Genomic DNA, 17,448 nt, shown 5'->3' with positions numbered 1-17,448 from the left:
CAATTAAAAGATGGGTGAGGACCTGAATAGTCATTTTTCCAAAGAAGACATACAGATGGCCAACAAGCACAAGAAAAGATACTCAACACCACTAATTATCAGGGAAATGCAAATCAAAACCACAATGAGATACCACCTCACACCTGTTAGAATGGCTATTATCAAAAAGACAAGAAATAACAAGTGTTGGTGATGATGTGTAGATAGGGAACCCTTGTACACTGTTGGTGGGAATTTAAATTGATACAGCCACTATGGGAAACGGTATGGAGGTTCCTCAAAAAATTAAGACTAGAACTACCTACCATATGATCCAGCTATCCCAAAACGGGGTATTTATCCAAGAATATGAAAACACCAATTTGAAAAGATATATGCACCCCTATGTTTATCACAGCATTATTTATGATAGCCAATATATGAAAATAACCTAAGTTCCCATCAGTGAATGACCAGAAAAAGAAGAAGTGGTATACATATATATATATATATATATATATATATATATATATATATATATGTGTGTGTGTGTGTGTGTGTACACACACACACACACACATACACTCAATGGAATACTACCCAGCCATAAAAACAATGAAATCTTGCCATTTGCAAAACACGGATGGACCTTGAGAGCATTATGCTAAGTGAAATAAATCAGACTGACAAAGACATATAATGTCACTCATATGTGTAATATAAAAAACAAACAAAAATAATAAAAATAAATGGACAAACCAAACCAAACAAAAAGAAACACATACATACAGAGAAAAGAGTAGTGGTTACCAGAGGGAAAGGGAGGATGGGGAGGGCGAAATGGGTAAAGAGGTCAACTGTGTGGTGATAGATGGAGACTAAGTTTTGGGTGGTGAGCATGCTATACTGTATACAGAAGTAGAAATATACTGTTGAACACATGAAACTTATATAATGTTATATAAACCAATGTTACCTCAATAAAAAATAAATCTAATTTTTTTAAAAATTTTAATTAATTTTTAAAATGCCATCTTTACCTGCAGTCCTGACATCTTACCCCAAATAAATGTAATCAGTGATACACAAGTTCTAGTCACCATTTCTCCAATGATACTTGTTTCATATCTACAGATAGGTTTCCATCCACATGATTGTTTAAGCTATAGGAAAGTAACACCAGCACGTTCAAAAATAAAACCAGAAAAATAAAAATATAAAAAATAAAAACACCCAGTTTGGAGAAAAATATGGAAAACCTCAAATACCAACCCACATTGTTGATCAGAAATGTTCATAATTATTCAAAACTAATTCAACATACCCAAAAATAATGATTAATATTAATGTTAATTAATTTATACTGATATTTATTGTTCACCTAATTTTCATTTTATATCACTTACTATTAATACTTACTATTAATTAATCATTAATAATATATTATTAATACATAATTGTATGTGATGTTATCAATGAATTATTGGTATTAGATACTAATTTAATCTTAATTCAGCTTTCACATGATTTTTTTATTTAGTCTTCACAACATAGGTTGATATTATTACTGCATTTTAGAAATGAGGAAGCTGAGGTTCAAAGAGGCTACATAATTTAAATAAGGCCAAATGTCTAGAAAAGGCTAAAGCATTTTTAAACATGTAGAAAAGGCAGATCTTGACAACTCTCTAGTCATGCCCTGTGCTTCAGCATGCTGCCTCCCCAGACCGAAGCTCCTGGAACAGCAGTGGCACAAAGTAGACCCTCATTTAAGATTACTAATTATCATTAATTACCATGTACTTCGAAAATGATGAATTTAAAGTCTGATACCTAAGCATAGTTGAATTGTATTTCAAAGGTGAAGAAATATGTCCTGACAAAAATAAATGTGTTTTAATTAAATCTCAAGTTTAACTATATTTTAACCCTACTTAGCCAACTTTAATTCTTTACCTTTAGACACCAATTTAAAAAAACACACTACCTTTTCTCTTTGCAAAACACAGAAAATAAAATGATTATTTATAGTCTCAGAAATTTTGTGTCTTTCAGACACATTTCAGTACTTCCAGTTTTCTGATCTAGTCTTAATAATAGTTACTGCAAACTTCTGTTTTTGAGTGCAGTATTGTATTTTGGTTTTCTTGGAAAACACCACTGGATACACTGTTATCACACTGACGCATCCCCAAGAGGAAGTGAACAAGTTTTATTAGGACCTTCCTCCTCCTCTTAAAAGGTTTGGAAACCCTAGAGGTCAAAAATAAAACTAGCCACTTAAGAAAGGAAATCTAAACTCCTTCCCTTTCAAAGCAGTGAAATGAAAGGTCATCAAAATAAAATTAAGAAGAAAAGTCCGAAAAAAGTGAAGTGTTTAAATAGCATTCCTTTGTTAAAACTTGTAATTTAATAAAGATTTTATTCTTCAACTCAAAACTGACATCTCCACCAGGGTGAGGTCAAGTTATTATCCTTCTAATCAGTCATCCTGAGGGAGCTTTCTTACCCTGACCTCAGAGATTTATAGAAGAAAGAGCTCTAAGTTTAAAGTCAGCTGTGAGTTCTATTTCTTTTCCTGCCACTTGACCAGCTGTGTAAAATAGAGAAAAGAACACGTTCCTTCCTGATTCTCAGAGCTATAGTGACTCTCAGATGCAGTAACATAGGTGGAACTCCTTTTGGTAAAGAACAAAACCCAAGATAAGTGGTTCTTAAATGCTTTTCTCCCCAGGGTACATTTGCCAATACCTGGAGACATTTTTGATTGTCACAACTGGGGTGCAGGTGCTACATGGCATCTAGCAGGTCAAGACCAAGTATATTGCTAAACGTCTGACAATGTACAGGACAACCCCTCACATCAAAGAATTATTCAGCCCAAATGTCGGTAATGACAAGGTTGCAAATCCCTGCTCTTGACAAATGTCAACTACCCAGAGCTTCCCCAACCAATGCCTGGGACCCAGGAAATCTTCTAGGTGTGCCAGAATGACTGTGACCCTGAAACGGAGCTTCTCAGATCCAGCTCTTCTCACCCAGCAAGAGTAAAGAAGCAAAGCAGTCCTTCCCTTTCTGCCCTAGGGCAGAGCCCCAGGGTGAGGACCTGCACAGGGCTGAGGGAATGGCTGAGAAATCCTTGTCAGTCTCAAGCTTCCTAACACTCACCTTCCCTAGCTGCTTTCCTGGGAAGCTAAGTGGTCAGAAAACATGCTCTCCAATTAGATGGAATGTAGAGCTCTAAATAGTAAGCAGCCACCTGCTTGCCATTAAGAAGAATACAGATAATATAATAGATTCATACATCTTTTGCTTAACAAATAAAATCCTTGCTGTCACCACCTAGAAGTATAGAATCTAGTAGATGAGATGACACAAATATCCAGTGAAGAATCACAGACAATGTTGTCCTTTCAAACCTACATGTGATATCATGGAGTACGTAGGATACGGATCAGAAGGAATAGAAAGGTCTTCAGGACACAAAGGGTAACAAAGTAGGATGGCAAGAGTAGGTGTGATGGATAATTTTGTATGTCAACTTGACTGGGCCACAGGGTGCCCAAACAGTTGATCAAACATTACTTGGGGTGTTTCCATGAGGGTGTGTTTTGGGTGAGATTAACATTTGAATTGGTAGACTGAGTAAAGCAGATTGCCCTCCACAATCTGCATGGGCCCCATTCAATCAGTTGAAGACCTGAATACAACAAAAAGGCTAACCCTCCCATGAATAAGAGGTATTCCCTCTGCCTGACCACCTTTGAGTTGGGACATAGGTTTTCTTCCCTTCAGGTTCAAACGGAAACATCTGCTCTTCCTGGGTCCCGAGCCTGTCGGCTTTTGGACTGAAACTACCCCATGGGTTCTTCTCACTCTCTAGCTTGCCAACTGCGGATCTTGGGACTTCTCAGTCTCCAAAATCATGTGAGCCAATCCTTACTAAAATATATTTATTTATTTATATAAACCAACATGACATATATATATCATGTTGGTTCTCTTTCTCTGGAGTACCCTGCTTAATACAGTAAGGAAGGAGAAGAGCAGAGCAGAAACAAAATGTAGCACTAAGCTACACTAAGGGTGTAGCCCATTTGAAATGGTGAGACTGACCCTTCAAAAACAGGTTAGACAATTTAATGAGGGAGGAAGTTTGTTTTCAGAGGCCTGTAGCCTTCAGCAGATCTCCGGAGCAAGGGGAAAATGGGGTGAGATATGGGGCAGAGTTCAAGAAATCTACATTCTTCAGATAACAAATGAGGAAGCAGACACAGGAGAAAGCTTTCATTTCAGCCTGGCCTGAGAGTGGCAAAGACAGCTATTGAGTGCGGAGTGGGGAAAGAGATGAAATAGATAGATAGACATTCTTTCTCTTCCCTCTTCATCTTCCCTCTTCCTTCTTCTTCCCTCTTCCTTCTCCATCCCCCCAGCTTTGCTAGCAGAGAGATATTATGTCTGTTAGTGCTGCACGACCTGAAAAACAGGAGAAAGACCCTTCCTTCTTAGCCATATGCGGAAAATAGGGCCCACAGCACTGGGGAAGATCAACCATGGGCCAATGTGCTATGAAAGAAGACACAAGGAGACTCCAAGCAATGAGTAGAATCCAGAAACCGAAAAACAAGCAGTAAGCTTTGTATCTATTCATCAGTAGACATTTAACAAGTGTGTATAGCACAGGCCCCTTGCCAGAATATGACTAAAATCTTGTCACCCAGTGGCCAGCTGCTACAATCTCCTGCCCAAGTGGGATGAACTAATGAGAGCTCTGAATGTGGAGTCAGGAGACAGACGATTAATCTCAACTTGGCTGCTTGTTAGCACATACCCCTGAACAACTTATGTTGCTTTTCTAGGTCTCAGTTTTGTCATTTGCAGAATCAAGGCATTACAGTAATTTTACAGAACTGTTATGAGATATAAATAGTTAGTGTTATGTGACAAGTACCGGACAAATTCCAGGTGTATAATAAGTACCCTATAAATGTTATTTTCCTTCCTTCTCTTTTGGTATGGGCTCCAATTTGTCCCCTGTGGCATAAATTTTTTTCATATTCCATTGTAGATGTGCCATAACCATTCCCTGCCCCCAAGTTCCTGTCCTGGACCCCAGGTCGTAGATCTTGTAGATGTCTCCTCACCCCTTCTGGAAGTCTTGATGGCTCTAGGCTTACCCCTAAAACTCCTGCTCCTCCCCTGCCCTGATTACTTCTATCCCTATTCTGCTTATCTAGAGTATGATCACAGCACACCCGTGGACATTCTGCTAATCCACATTTCTGTTCTGAAAAATAGCTCTCACTGTTGACATTTACGGGAGTCTGATGAAGGTAGGAACCAGGACATTTGATCTCCAACAGTCTATCCTACCTCCAGAGGGAAGGGACCTGTGTGATGCTGTGAATGTGGATGTTCCTCCCAGAGGCTTTGCCTGGTAATAGGCACAGCTCCTACAAGGAACCCTTGGTAAATCACAGTCTCAGTGTTACTTTCTCTAGCACTAGGAAATAACCCCAAGGCCTGCCTTCCGGAAGGCCCAGGGTCCCTACGCCCCTTCCTCATATACTTACTGGATGTCTGGTCATTTCATAAGTACTAATGATTACCTGGTCTTATGAGATTCTCCCACATTTAGCAGCTCCTATAATTTGAGAACAGCAAGGACCCCTACAGGCAAATCACAATACATTGTTACTTCTTGCTTGGCAGTTTCCTAACAGTAGGAATTGGGGTTCAATTCATTCATCTTCCTAACAAAACAACAGCACAAATGATGCATTATACAAAAACCAACATCAAACATCTTACATGCTATGTATTTCCCAAACACTTCGTTCTGCTCAACCGCTCTGTTTTCTCTCATCAGCCACCTTTTCCAGTCTCATCAGTGACGGTTCATATTTCGTCATCTCTTCCCCACTTCCACCCTTTCACAGCAGATGATCTGCCTCCTACACACCAAGGCAACAGAGGTCACTAACCAAAAACTCCGACTTCCCTTTCCTCCACCTCCAAATGTCTGTTATGTGACGATGAACAGTAACCAGCAAATTCATAGCTCTGTAGGAGTAGAATCCCATGTGTTGGTCAAAGGGAAAAGCCCTAGAGAGCAATCTGGAAGAAAGAGAAATCTGGGTCCTTTGGTGGTGGTGAAAGCTCAAAACAACATTATCTGGGGAAGAGAGGGAAAGTTAATCACTACCACCAAGCAAAATGAAATGTTTCCTTCCCTTTAGCAAAGTCAGTACTCAGCAAGCATCTAAGGAAGGAGGTGCCACACTGCTGTATTATATGCAATCTGGGATCTCAGAGGAATCAGGTCAAATTAGAGTTTTAGCATTTGCTTAAAATTCCTTACATCTTTGCCTTTGCATTTCCTGTTTTCCAGCCTTTCATTCATTCATTTGACCATTATTGACTGAGACTTCCTACATGATTTTACGAGAGTCAAAAATCCCTGTTTTCATGAAAATGAAAGTCTTCATGGAGTAAATGAAATAAATAAATGCATGGTATGATAAAAGGAGATATTTGCTAGGCAGTAAAAGGGGAATGGGGAGATCTGGTGGGGAGGGGGGTTGATGTAATTACAAATAGGATAGTCATGGAAGACCTGTCTGATCATAAGAATAAATCCTGAAAGAAATGAGGGTGTAAGCCATGCAGATATCTGTGAGAAGAACATTATGAACAGAGGGAAAAGCAAGTGCAAAGGCCCTAAGGCAGGAAGCAGCCTGGTGCCTTCAAGGAACAACAAGGAGCCCAGTGAGGCTGAAGCAGAGTGACTGAGGAGATAAATAGGAAAAAAAGAGGTCGGAGGGCTGACAGAAGCCACTCATGGTAGTTTTTTCAGCCACTGTGAATAGTTTGGCTTTTATTAGGGGTGAGGAGGGAAGTCATTGGATAATTCTGATACGAGACATGGCAGGTGAATATGTAGAAATATGCAGTATGCCAGATGTTGAGAACTGCTATGGAGAAAAACAGAAACAAGGGAAAAGAAATGGTGACGCACCAGAAAAAAAGAGAGAGGGGCCAAATGGATAAAATTAGAAATAAGAGAGAAGTTACAACCAATACCACAGAAATACAAACAATCATAAGAGAATACTAAGAACAGTTATACAACAACAAATTGGACCACCTAGAGAAAATGATAAATTCCTAGAAACATACCATTTTCCAAGACTGAATCAGGAAGAAATAGGAAATCTGAACAAGCTGATTACTAGTAATAAAATTGAATCAGTAATTTTTTTAATACTACCAATAAACAAACGTCCAGGACCAGACAGTTTCACAGGGGAATTCTACCAAATATTTAAAGAAGAGTTAATACCTATCCTTCTCAAACAATTCCAAAGTGTTGAAGAGGAGGGAATGCTTCCAAACTCATTCTATGAGGCCACCATTACCCTGATACCAAAACCAAAGACACTACACAAAAATTACAGGCCAATATCCCTGATAAACTAGATGCAAAAATCCTCAGCAAAATATTAGCAAACCAAATTCAACAATATATTAAAAGGATCATACATCAGGATTGAGTGTGATTTTATTCCCGGGATCCAAGGGTGGTTCCATATTTGTACATAAATCAACATGATACACCACATAACATTAATAAAAATTATGTGATCATCTTAATAGATATAGAACAGACATTTGACCAAAATTCAACATCCATTCATGATAAAAACTCTCAGCAGAGTGGATATAGAAGGAACGTACCTTAACATAATAAAAGCCATTTATGGCAAACCCACAGCTAACATCACAGTCAAGAGTGAAAATCTGAAAGCATTTTCTCTAAGATCAGGAACATGACAAGGATACGCATTCTCACCACTTTTATTCAACATAGTATTGGAAGTCCTAGCCACAGCAATCAGTCAAGAAAAAGAAATAAAAGGCATCCAAATTAGAAGGGAAGAAGTAAAACTGTCACTATTTACAGATGACATGATACTATGGGAAAGGCTAAAGACTTAAAAAAAAATAACTATTAGAACTAATAAATGAATTCAGTAAAGTTGCAGGATACAAAATTAAAATGCAGAAATCTGTTGCATATCTGTACACCAAAAATGAACTACCAGAAGGAGAAAACAATTGCATTAAAAAGAATAAAATACCTAGGAATAAATTTAACCAAGGAGGTGAAAGACCTCTATTCATGAACTATAAGACACTGATGAAAGAAACTGAAGACAACACAAATAAATAGAAAGATATACCATGCTCATGGATTGGAAGAATTAATATTGTTAAAATGTTCATACTACCAAAGCAATCTACAATTCAATGCAATCTCTATCAAAATACCTGTGGCATTTTTCACAAACTAGAACAGATAATCATAAAATGTGTATGAAACCACAAAAGACCCTGAATAACCAAAGCAATCTTGAGAAAGAAGAAGCAGGAGGTATTACCCTCCCTGACTTCAAATTATACTACAAAGCTGTAGTAATCAAAACAGTATAGTACTAGCACAAAAACAAACACATGGATCAATGGAACAGAATAAAGTCCAGAAATAAACCACACACATATGGTCAACTAATCTATGACAAAGGAGGCAATAATATACAATGGGGAAAAGAGTCTCTTCAATAATTGGTGCTAGGAAAACTGGACAGCTATATATAAAAGAATGAAAATAGAATATTTTCTCACACCATATACAAAAATAAACAAAATGGATTAAAGACTTAAATGTAAGACCTGAAACCATAAACTCCTAGAAGAAAACATAGGCAGTACCTTCTTTGACATGGGCCTTAACAATAGATTTTTGGCTCGGTCTCCTCAGGCAAGAGAAACAAAAACAAAATTAAACAAATAGGACTACATCAAACTAAAAAGTTTCTGTGCAGTGAAGAGAACCATCAACAAAATAAAAAGGCAACCTACTGAATGGGAGAAGATATATGCAAATGATATATCCAATAAGGGGTTAATATCCAAAATATATAAAGAACTCATACAACTCAATATCAAAACAAAAAAAAAAAACAACCTGAGTTTAAAATGGGCAGAGTACCTGAATAGGCATTTTTCCAAAGAAGACATACAGATGGCCAACAAGCATATGAAAAGATTTTCAACATCACTAACCATTAGAAAATGCAAAGGAAACCCACAATAATATCACCTCATATCTGTCAGAATGGCTATCATAAAAAAGACAAGAAATAACAAGTGTTGAAAATGATGTGGAGAAAAGGGAATCCTTGTGCACTGTTGGTGGGAATATAAATTGTTGCAGTTACTGTGGAAAACAATATGGAGATTCCTCAAAAAATTAACAATAGAACTACCATACAATCCAGCAATTCCACTCCTGGGTATTCACCCAAAGAAAATGAAAACACTAATTTGTATGCACCCCAATGTTCATTGTAGCATTATTTACAATAGTCAAGATATGGAAGCAATATAAGTGTCCATCAACAGATGAGTGGATAAAGAAGATGTGGTGTATATATACAATGGAATATTACTCAGCCATAAAAAAAGAATGAAATCTTGCCATTTGCAACAACGTGGATGGACCTAGAGGGTGTTATGTTAAGTGAAATAAGTCAGAGAAAGACAAATACTGTATTTTTCATTCATATGTGGAATCTAAAAAACAAAACAAATGAACAAATATAACAAAACAGAATCAGACTCACAGATACAGAGAACAAATTACTGGTTGCCAAAGGGGAGGCCGGTGGGGGATGAACAAAATAGATGAAGGGGTTAAGAGGTACAAACTACCAGTTAAAAAATAAATAAGTCACAGGGATGTAATGTACAGCACAGGGACTATAGTCAATAATATTATAACTTTGTATTGTTCATAACCTACAAACATACTGAATTACTATGTTGTACACCTGAAACTAATATGATATTGTAGGTAAACTATACATCAATTTTTAAAATTTTAATAAAAAATAATAATAAACGGTGATGCAACAGAGGAGGAACACTGTTGTTCTTTTGCCTTTTTCCATCTTTTTGCCTTTCTAACTCAACTGATTCTTTGAAGCTCAGCTCAGATAACAGCTCCTCCAAGAAGTTGTCACTGAATCTCCCTCCCCAAATTGGGTAAGAGTTACCCTTTTCTGTGATCTCACAGCACTGTAAACAATCTTTTCTTACAGCACTTATCACACTGTATTGTGTTTTTAATAAATGCTACCAAAATGTTTGTTGAAGAAATGAAAGAATGGATGGATGGATGGGTGGATGAATAGAATAAAAGAGAGAGTGAATCGGAGTAGAGAAAACAGTCCCTGAGGATAGATGGAATAGAAGTAGTGACAATGGAAATAAAAAGGAAGAGCCAGGTGTTAGAGAAATTATAAAAGTAAAATTACATATCTGATAATTTTATGAATGTTAAAGTAGTCAAGGAGAAAAAGTCTCTTGAATGATCTCATGGGTTCTAGTAAATGGAAAGCTTAAGAGAAAGAGAAATTCTTAAAGGAGGAGCTTCTTTGGAAAAGTTTTTTATGATGACCAAGTCTAATTCATTCATCGATTTTAACAGCCTTTTACTGAGCTTCTTCTAAATTTCACTTCCTGTGCTAAGTGCTGGTAAGAAAAAACTAGATAAATCATGATCTCTGCATTTTAAGGCATAGAGGCATAAGACTATACAAAGCAAGGTTATACTTGTACTGAAGTAACATTTGAGGGTACTATTGTATAGCTGAATATGAAGGACTTTCAACTCTTAAGTTGGCACAATGGCATGGGGAAAAGTGCAAGGGCTTCTAAGTCAAAGGGTCCTGAATTCCAGCTTTGCACCTAAATATCTGGGACCCTGAGAAAACTATCTCAAGTCTCCAAACTTGACTTTCTCTCTTCCTCTGCAAATCAAGAGAGAATAAAACCTACTTTGTAATGTTGTTTAAAAAAATGTAATGTGATAATGTATGGGAAAACATCTGCAATGATACCTTGGAATACTAGGAGATTTAACAATATCATTTGGCTTCCTTCTCTTTTAGCCCAAAGTTCAGCATATGGCAGGGATTTAAAATTTGTATCAGCCTCATTTTTAGACATGCATCAGTATTGTCCATGTTATAATGCACACTGATAGCTTTATTTTCCAGAGAAAATATTTCTTACTTCAACATCTGGAGACCAAATGTATTATGAGAAGATGGGAGGGAAGAGAGTAGATACCAAATTACTTTTTATATTCAGCTAACTCACAAAAACTAAAAATAATTTTGAAAGTTTTGTACAAACTCATAACGTACACTTAGGACTCATCAAAATCACTATTATGTTTCCACTGAATCATTGGCAAAGCTACATACAGAAATAAAGATAGCTCTTCAAAGAGTTGGTGCAATCTCTCTCATTGGAACACTTCTGCCATTTATAACTGCAAGTACATTTTTCAATACTGAATATTTACACGGTGGAAGTACTGAAATTTCAACCCCATCTGTCACAGGAGAAATTTGGGGGTCAGAGAGAGAGAAACTATTTGAATATGGAGCCCTTTGATCCAAAAAGTTTATATAGAGGCAGTCTCAGTTAATCCAGTGACCCTTTGTAATGAAAATTAGGTGAGAACAAAGGAAAATGTGCCTACAGCATAACAAAAACAGGATCTGTTTTTGTTTTTTGTTTTTTCGTAAATAGTAGGGTCAAAGGATAAGAGGAATATACATGCTTCATACAGAAAGGAACATACAAAATGTTTTCTGGAAAAAATTAAATTATTCCAATGGAGAAGCACATTTGTCGTCAAGTATTTTAGGAGAAAAACTGGCTTTAGCTTTGTCAGCAGAGAGAGATGGAACTGAAGCTAAAGGAATTAATGTTCCCTGTGACCAACAGGGAAGTCAGGGGAAGGCAGAGCTGGGTCTAGAATGGGTCTGAGCCTACTGTTTCACTATCCTGAAGGAAGGGCAAGAGTGATGAAGTAAGGGTGAGGGCAGGGACTTTGGGTAGAGAGGACTTAAAGAGAGGACTGAAGAGAGAACATGAGTGGTACTAGAAGAAAAAGAGAGTAGAGGAGTGAGGAAGCATATGTGTGGTTCACCTTCTTGAGGACCTGAGATGAGGCCTTATCCACCCTTCATGGCTCCCAACTCCCTCACCTCCCTGTGAGTATGTAGGTCAAACAAAAGCACAACTGATGATCCTCTCATCTTCATCCCAACACTACATAGTTGTAGGACACTTACTCAAGCCCCTCAGTACAAGAGTTCCTTAGACATCTTAAATCAGAAAAGAGACATGTCTTCAGAAAGGATGAGATTGTAGGAAAAATATCTGCACACCCTACTGAATTGCTAGACCAGAGTACCGATCCATGATAACAATATTGGCTAAAAAAATTAAAATCCCTCTGATTTCTGTGCTTACTCTTACAAAGGATTTATCTAAAACATATCCACTGAAGGATCAAAAGGAGAGTCCATTTGTGTATTAATTGTTACTTATTTCCTACCTTACAGTTGAGTTTGCTTAGCACTTTACATACAATTGTGAAAGCATACCTAGGTGATATGGGAGAAAGGAACTGATGAAATCTAGAGTCACCCTAAGATTCAGAAGCACTGATGCTCCTAAAACAGCTACCAAGAAAGAGAGAAAGAAAAATAAGGAGAAGGCTATTAGTTTCAACAAGAAAAACATGCAGTATAGCACCTCCCTGGCATGGCCAGCAACTACTTTTGGGGAAACAAAATTAAAAAAGAAAATCTGCCAACTTGGAAAACCTGTCCACAATAGTAGAAGAGGAAAAAACAGCTTTATAGTTGAATATGCATTAAACCAAAATGTGATGTATGTCATGTGTAATCTGGTAAAGAGATATATCATCCTCCTGTCATAAATAAATGAGAATTTTATTTTACTTTATTTTCCCTTTGGATAAAGGCAATTAGTAAACATGTTTGTTACCTCAATTACCAGACAAATTTAGGATGAACTATATGTGCTAATCAAGTGCTCTTATTTGAGGAGTAGTTATTGTTTATCTTGAGAACATGTATGAAATGGGTTGCATCTGTTTGGCTATATAAAAGGTTATAAAACAAAATCCAGGGCTCCTATAATATATTGATAGTATGAGAATGTCCAGTCTTTTAATCAAACATTATATGACATGCAAAGAAACAGAAATATGTGATCCAGACTCAGATAGATAGACAGATAGATGACAAAGAAAGGAAGAAAGAAAGAGAGAGAGAAAGAAAGGAAGGAAGGGAGGGAGGGAGGGAGAAAGAGAGAAAGCCAACAGAAACTGATTCTGACTGGGCACAGATGTTAGATTCACCAAATATAGATTTCAAAGCAGATCTAATAAATACATTCAGAGTTAAAGAAAACTACATTCAGCAAATTAAAAGAAATCATTTTGAAAATTACTCAACAAATACAAAATGTCAATAGAGAAAGTAAAAATATCAAATAAAACAAATGATAATTTTAGAGATGAAAAGCACAACATCCAAAATGAAAAACTTTCTAGCTGTATTTTACATCACATTTGAAAAGGCAAAGAACCAGTGAATTTTTTTTTTTTTTTTGGCAGCGTTGGGTCTTTGTTGCCACACACTGGCTTTCTCTAGTTGCGGAGCGCAGGGCTACTCTTTGTTGTGGTGGGCGTGCTTCTCATTGCAGTGGCTTCTCTTGTTGCAGAGCATGGGCTCTAGGTGTGCAGGCTTCAGTAGTTGTGGCACGAGGGCTCAGTAGTTGTGGCTCACAGGGTCTAGAGCACAGGCTCAGTAGTTGTGGTGCACGGGCTTAGTTGCTCTGCGGTATGTGGGATCTTCCTGGACCAGGGATCGAACCCATGTCCCCTGCATTGGCAGGCAGATTCTTAACCACTGTGCCACAAGGGAAGTCCCAGAACCAGTGAATTTGAAGACAGATTGATAAAAAGTTTGTAATCCATAGAAAAAAGGGGAAAAAAAACTGAAAAAAAAGACTAGAGATCTGTTGAACAAGACCAAGTAGATTGACTTTTGTATAATGAAAAGTCTGAAAGAAAGAGAAAGGAGCAGAAAATATATTTGAAGAAATGAGCGAAAACTTCCAAAGTTATATGAAAAATGTCAATCCACAGGTCCAAGGAGCTCAAAAAAACACAAGTAGGATGAATACAGAGATCCACAGCAAGACCTATTATAGTCAGACTTCTGGAAGACAAAGAAAAAGAGAAAATCCCAAAAATATTAAGAGGAAAACAACTCACCAACAAAATGGTTAATGGCTGATTTCTCATCAGAAATTACGGAGGCCAGAAATGGAAAGAATTATTTAAAGTGTTAAGAAAAGAAAACTGTCCAAAAAAGACTTTTATATCCAGCAAACTACTCATCAAAAATAAACAGAAAATAAAGACATTCATAGATAAACAGAAACAGAAAATTCATTGTTAGTAGACCTAACCTACAAGAAATAATAGGAGTAGTCCTTCAAGCTGAAAGAAAATGACAGTAGATGGCAATGAAAATGAAGGAAGGAAGGAAAAATACCAGATATTGTAAATATGTGTGTAAATATAAAAGACTGCCTATATTTTTCTCTTTTTCTTTCTTTTCTCTTGTATTTCTCTTAATTTTTAAAAAATCATTAAAAAACAGATTGGTTAAAACAATAATTGTAAAGATGTATTGTTAGGTTTTTACATCTAATCCAACAGATGAGGTATATTTGACAATAATAACACAAAGGAGGGAGAAGGGAATGGAGCTATAATGGAACAAAGTTGCTATAATTTATGAGATTTAAGTCAGTACTAACTTGAAGTAGATTGTGAAAACTTAAATATGCATATTATAATCTCTAGGGTGACCACTAGGGAAATAATTCAAAACAGCTTTAAAAAAATCAACAAAGGAATTAAAATAGTGCACTAGCACAAAAGAAGGCAGTAAAAGAGGAATATAGGACCCAGAAAAAGACATGAAAATGGAAAACAAAAAGCAACACGTCAGACATATATCCAACCATATCAATAATAACATTACATGTAAATTGACTGACTATTCTAATCAAAAGGCAGAGATTGTCAAACTGAAATAAAAAGCAAGATCAAACTATATTCAATCAACAAGAAACACACTTTAAACATAAATAGATGTAAAGTAAACTGATTAAAAAGATACACTATGCAAACAGTAACCATAAAAGAGCTGGAATGGCTAAATTATTATCAGACAACACGACATCAGGCTAGAAATATTGTGAACAAGAGGAACATTTCACAATGATAAAAGAGTCAATAGAGCAGGGAGATATAAAAGTAAAAATGTTTATGTATCTAACAAGAGAGCCCCAAAATATGTTAAGCAAAAACTGACAAAATAGAAAGGAGAAACAGACTTTTCAACAATTATAATTTGAATCTCAATACTCTTTTCTCACTAATTAATAGAACAATCAGACAGAAAACTCAGTAAGGATAAAGAATATTTGAACAACATTACCAGCTAACTTAACCAAACTGACCTATATAGAATACCCCACCCAAAAGAATGAAATGTACATTTTTTAAAGTGCACATGGCTCATTTTCCAGGATGGCCCATATGCTAGGCCATAAAACAAGTCTCAATAAATTTTAAAAGACTGAAATAATACCAGATATCTTCTTCAACAACAATGAAATTAAATTAGAAATCAATAATTGAAAGAACACGCCCAAATATTTGGAAATTTAAAAATGCATTTCTAATTAACCTGTGTGACAATAAAAATACAACATATCAAAATTTACAGGATAGGGACTTTCCTGGTGGCGCAGTGGTTAAGAATCGCCTGTCAATGCAGGGGACACGGGTTTGATCCCTCGTCTGGGAAGATCCCACATGCCGCAGAGCAACTAAGCCTGTGCACCACAGCTACTGAGCCTGTGCTCTAGAGCCCAAGAGCCACAATTACTGAGCCTGTGCTCTACAGCCCAAGAGCCACAACTACTGAGACCACGTGCCACAACTACTGAAGCCCATGCTCCTAGAGCTCATGCTCTGCAACAAGAGAAGCCACCGCAATGAGACGCCCACGCAGCGCAACAAAGAGTAGCCCCTGCTCGCCACAACTAGAGAAAGCCTGCGTGCAGCAACGAAGACCCAACACAGTCATAAATAAATAAATAAATAAATAAAAATTTACAGGATACATCTAAAGCAGTGCTTAAAGGAAAATCTATACCTTTAAATGCTTATGTCAGAGAAAAAAGAACAAATTAATACAAAGTAAATAGAAGGAAAGAAATAATACAGGTCATAGTGGAAATCAATAAAATTTTAAAAAGAAATAATAGAGAAAATCAATACAGCAATAATGTCTTATTTGAAAAGATCAACAATCTTTAGAACTTAGAAGTAGACTAAAAAGAAAAAAAATGGAGAAGACACAAATTACTAAAATTAGGAATGAAAGAGAAGACATCACTACAGACCTTATAAAATTTTTATGAATGAAGGAGTGACAAATGGTAGCATATAGATGCTCCATCTAAAGAAAACTCTAGAGGAATCATAATGTGCAGTACACACTGGCAGTACATCCCAAGAGAGCAGCCCTCAACCAGTGACTAACAGGAAATGGTATATTAACATGTGTTTTACACTGACACCCAGAGTTTCCCCAGTGAGATTAAGCTACCGTCACCTACAGTGGTAGCTGGCTTTATAATGCCCCCTTCATAAGCTGCTGTTCCTTCCTTCTTGCTTCCTCACTCCTCTATCAATGCTTCCTTTCACGTCTCCTACCAAAAATAAACTACATACTTACACTTGAATCTCTATCTCAGGATCTGCTTGTGATGGAACCCAAACCACGAATAATTCTAATGTTTATGGTGATTTACTAACTAAGGAGAGAATCTGAAAATCACTTGCATATACAGTTGACCCTTGAACAACATGGGGGTTATGGGTGTCCACCCCCCACACAGTCAAAATCCGTGACTATAACTTTACAGTCAGCCCTCTATATCCCTGGTTCTGCAGACTTGGATTCAACCAACTGCAGATAATGTCATACTATAGCACATATTATTGAAAAAAAATCCACATATAAGTGGACCCTCACAGTTCAAACCCATGTTATTTAAGAGTCAACTGTAGTTGCCTTTCTTTTTAATTGGCCTCACTCATGAAACCATTTAGTGATTTAATTTTCTTTTTTCTACCTACTTGTGTAGGTCTCTTCTAATAACCATTATTATCTATCATTGATCTTTCCTTTTCTTCAGAGCACTTATTAAAATTTATAATAGCATTATTTTTTATTTGTCTGCCTCAAAACTGTAAGCTCCAAAAAGGCTGAGATAATGTCTGTCTTGTTCAGCTATGTATATAACTCCATATCAAGCACATCTTGGTTGAATAAATTAATAAATGAAGAAACGGGGTCCCAAAGAGGAAAAGCATTTAGGGTGGAGATTTCTAGTGCTCACCTCTACTCAGTCCCCTTCTCCTATCTG

General features: G+C 36.7%; 1 protein-coding gene across 2 annotated transcripts in view; it reads right to left on the bottom strand.

The window, feature by feature from the left end:
* Nucleotides 1-17,448, bottom strand: part of TNFSF4 (TNF superfamily member 4) — a 291,799-nt gene that overhangs the window by 162,449 nt on the left and 111,902 nt on the right. The gene's annotated exons all lie outside the window — the stretch shown is intronic.

This window comes from Balaenoptera borealis, assembly GCF_965194805.1.
Source record: "Balaenoptera borealis genome assembly, chromosome: 1".
Classification (NCBI taxonomy): Eukaryota; Metazoa; Chordata; class Mammalia; order Artiodactyla; family Balaenopteridae; genus Balaenoptera; species Balaenoptera borealis.
Note: the sequence above shows the minus strand (reverse complement) of the source record. Positions and strands in the feature narration are given on the sequence as shown.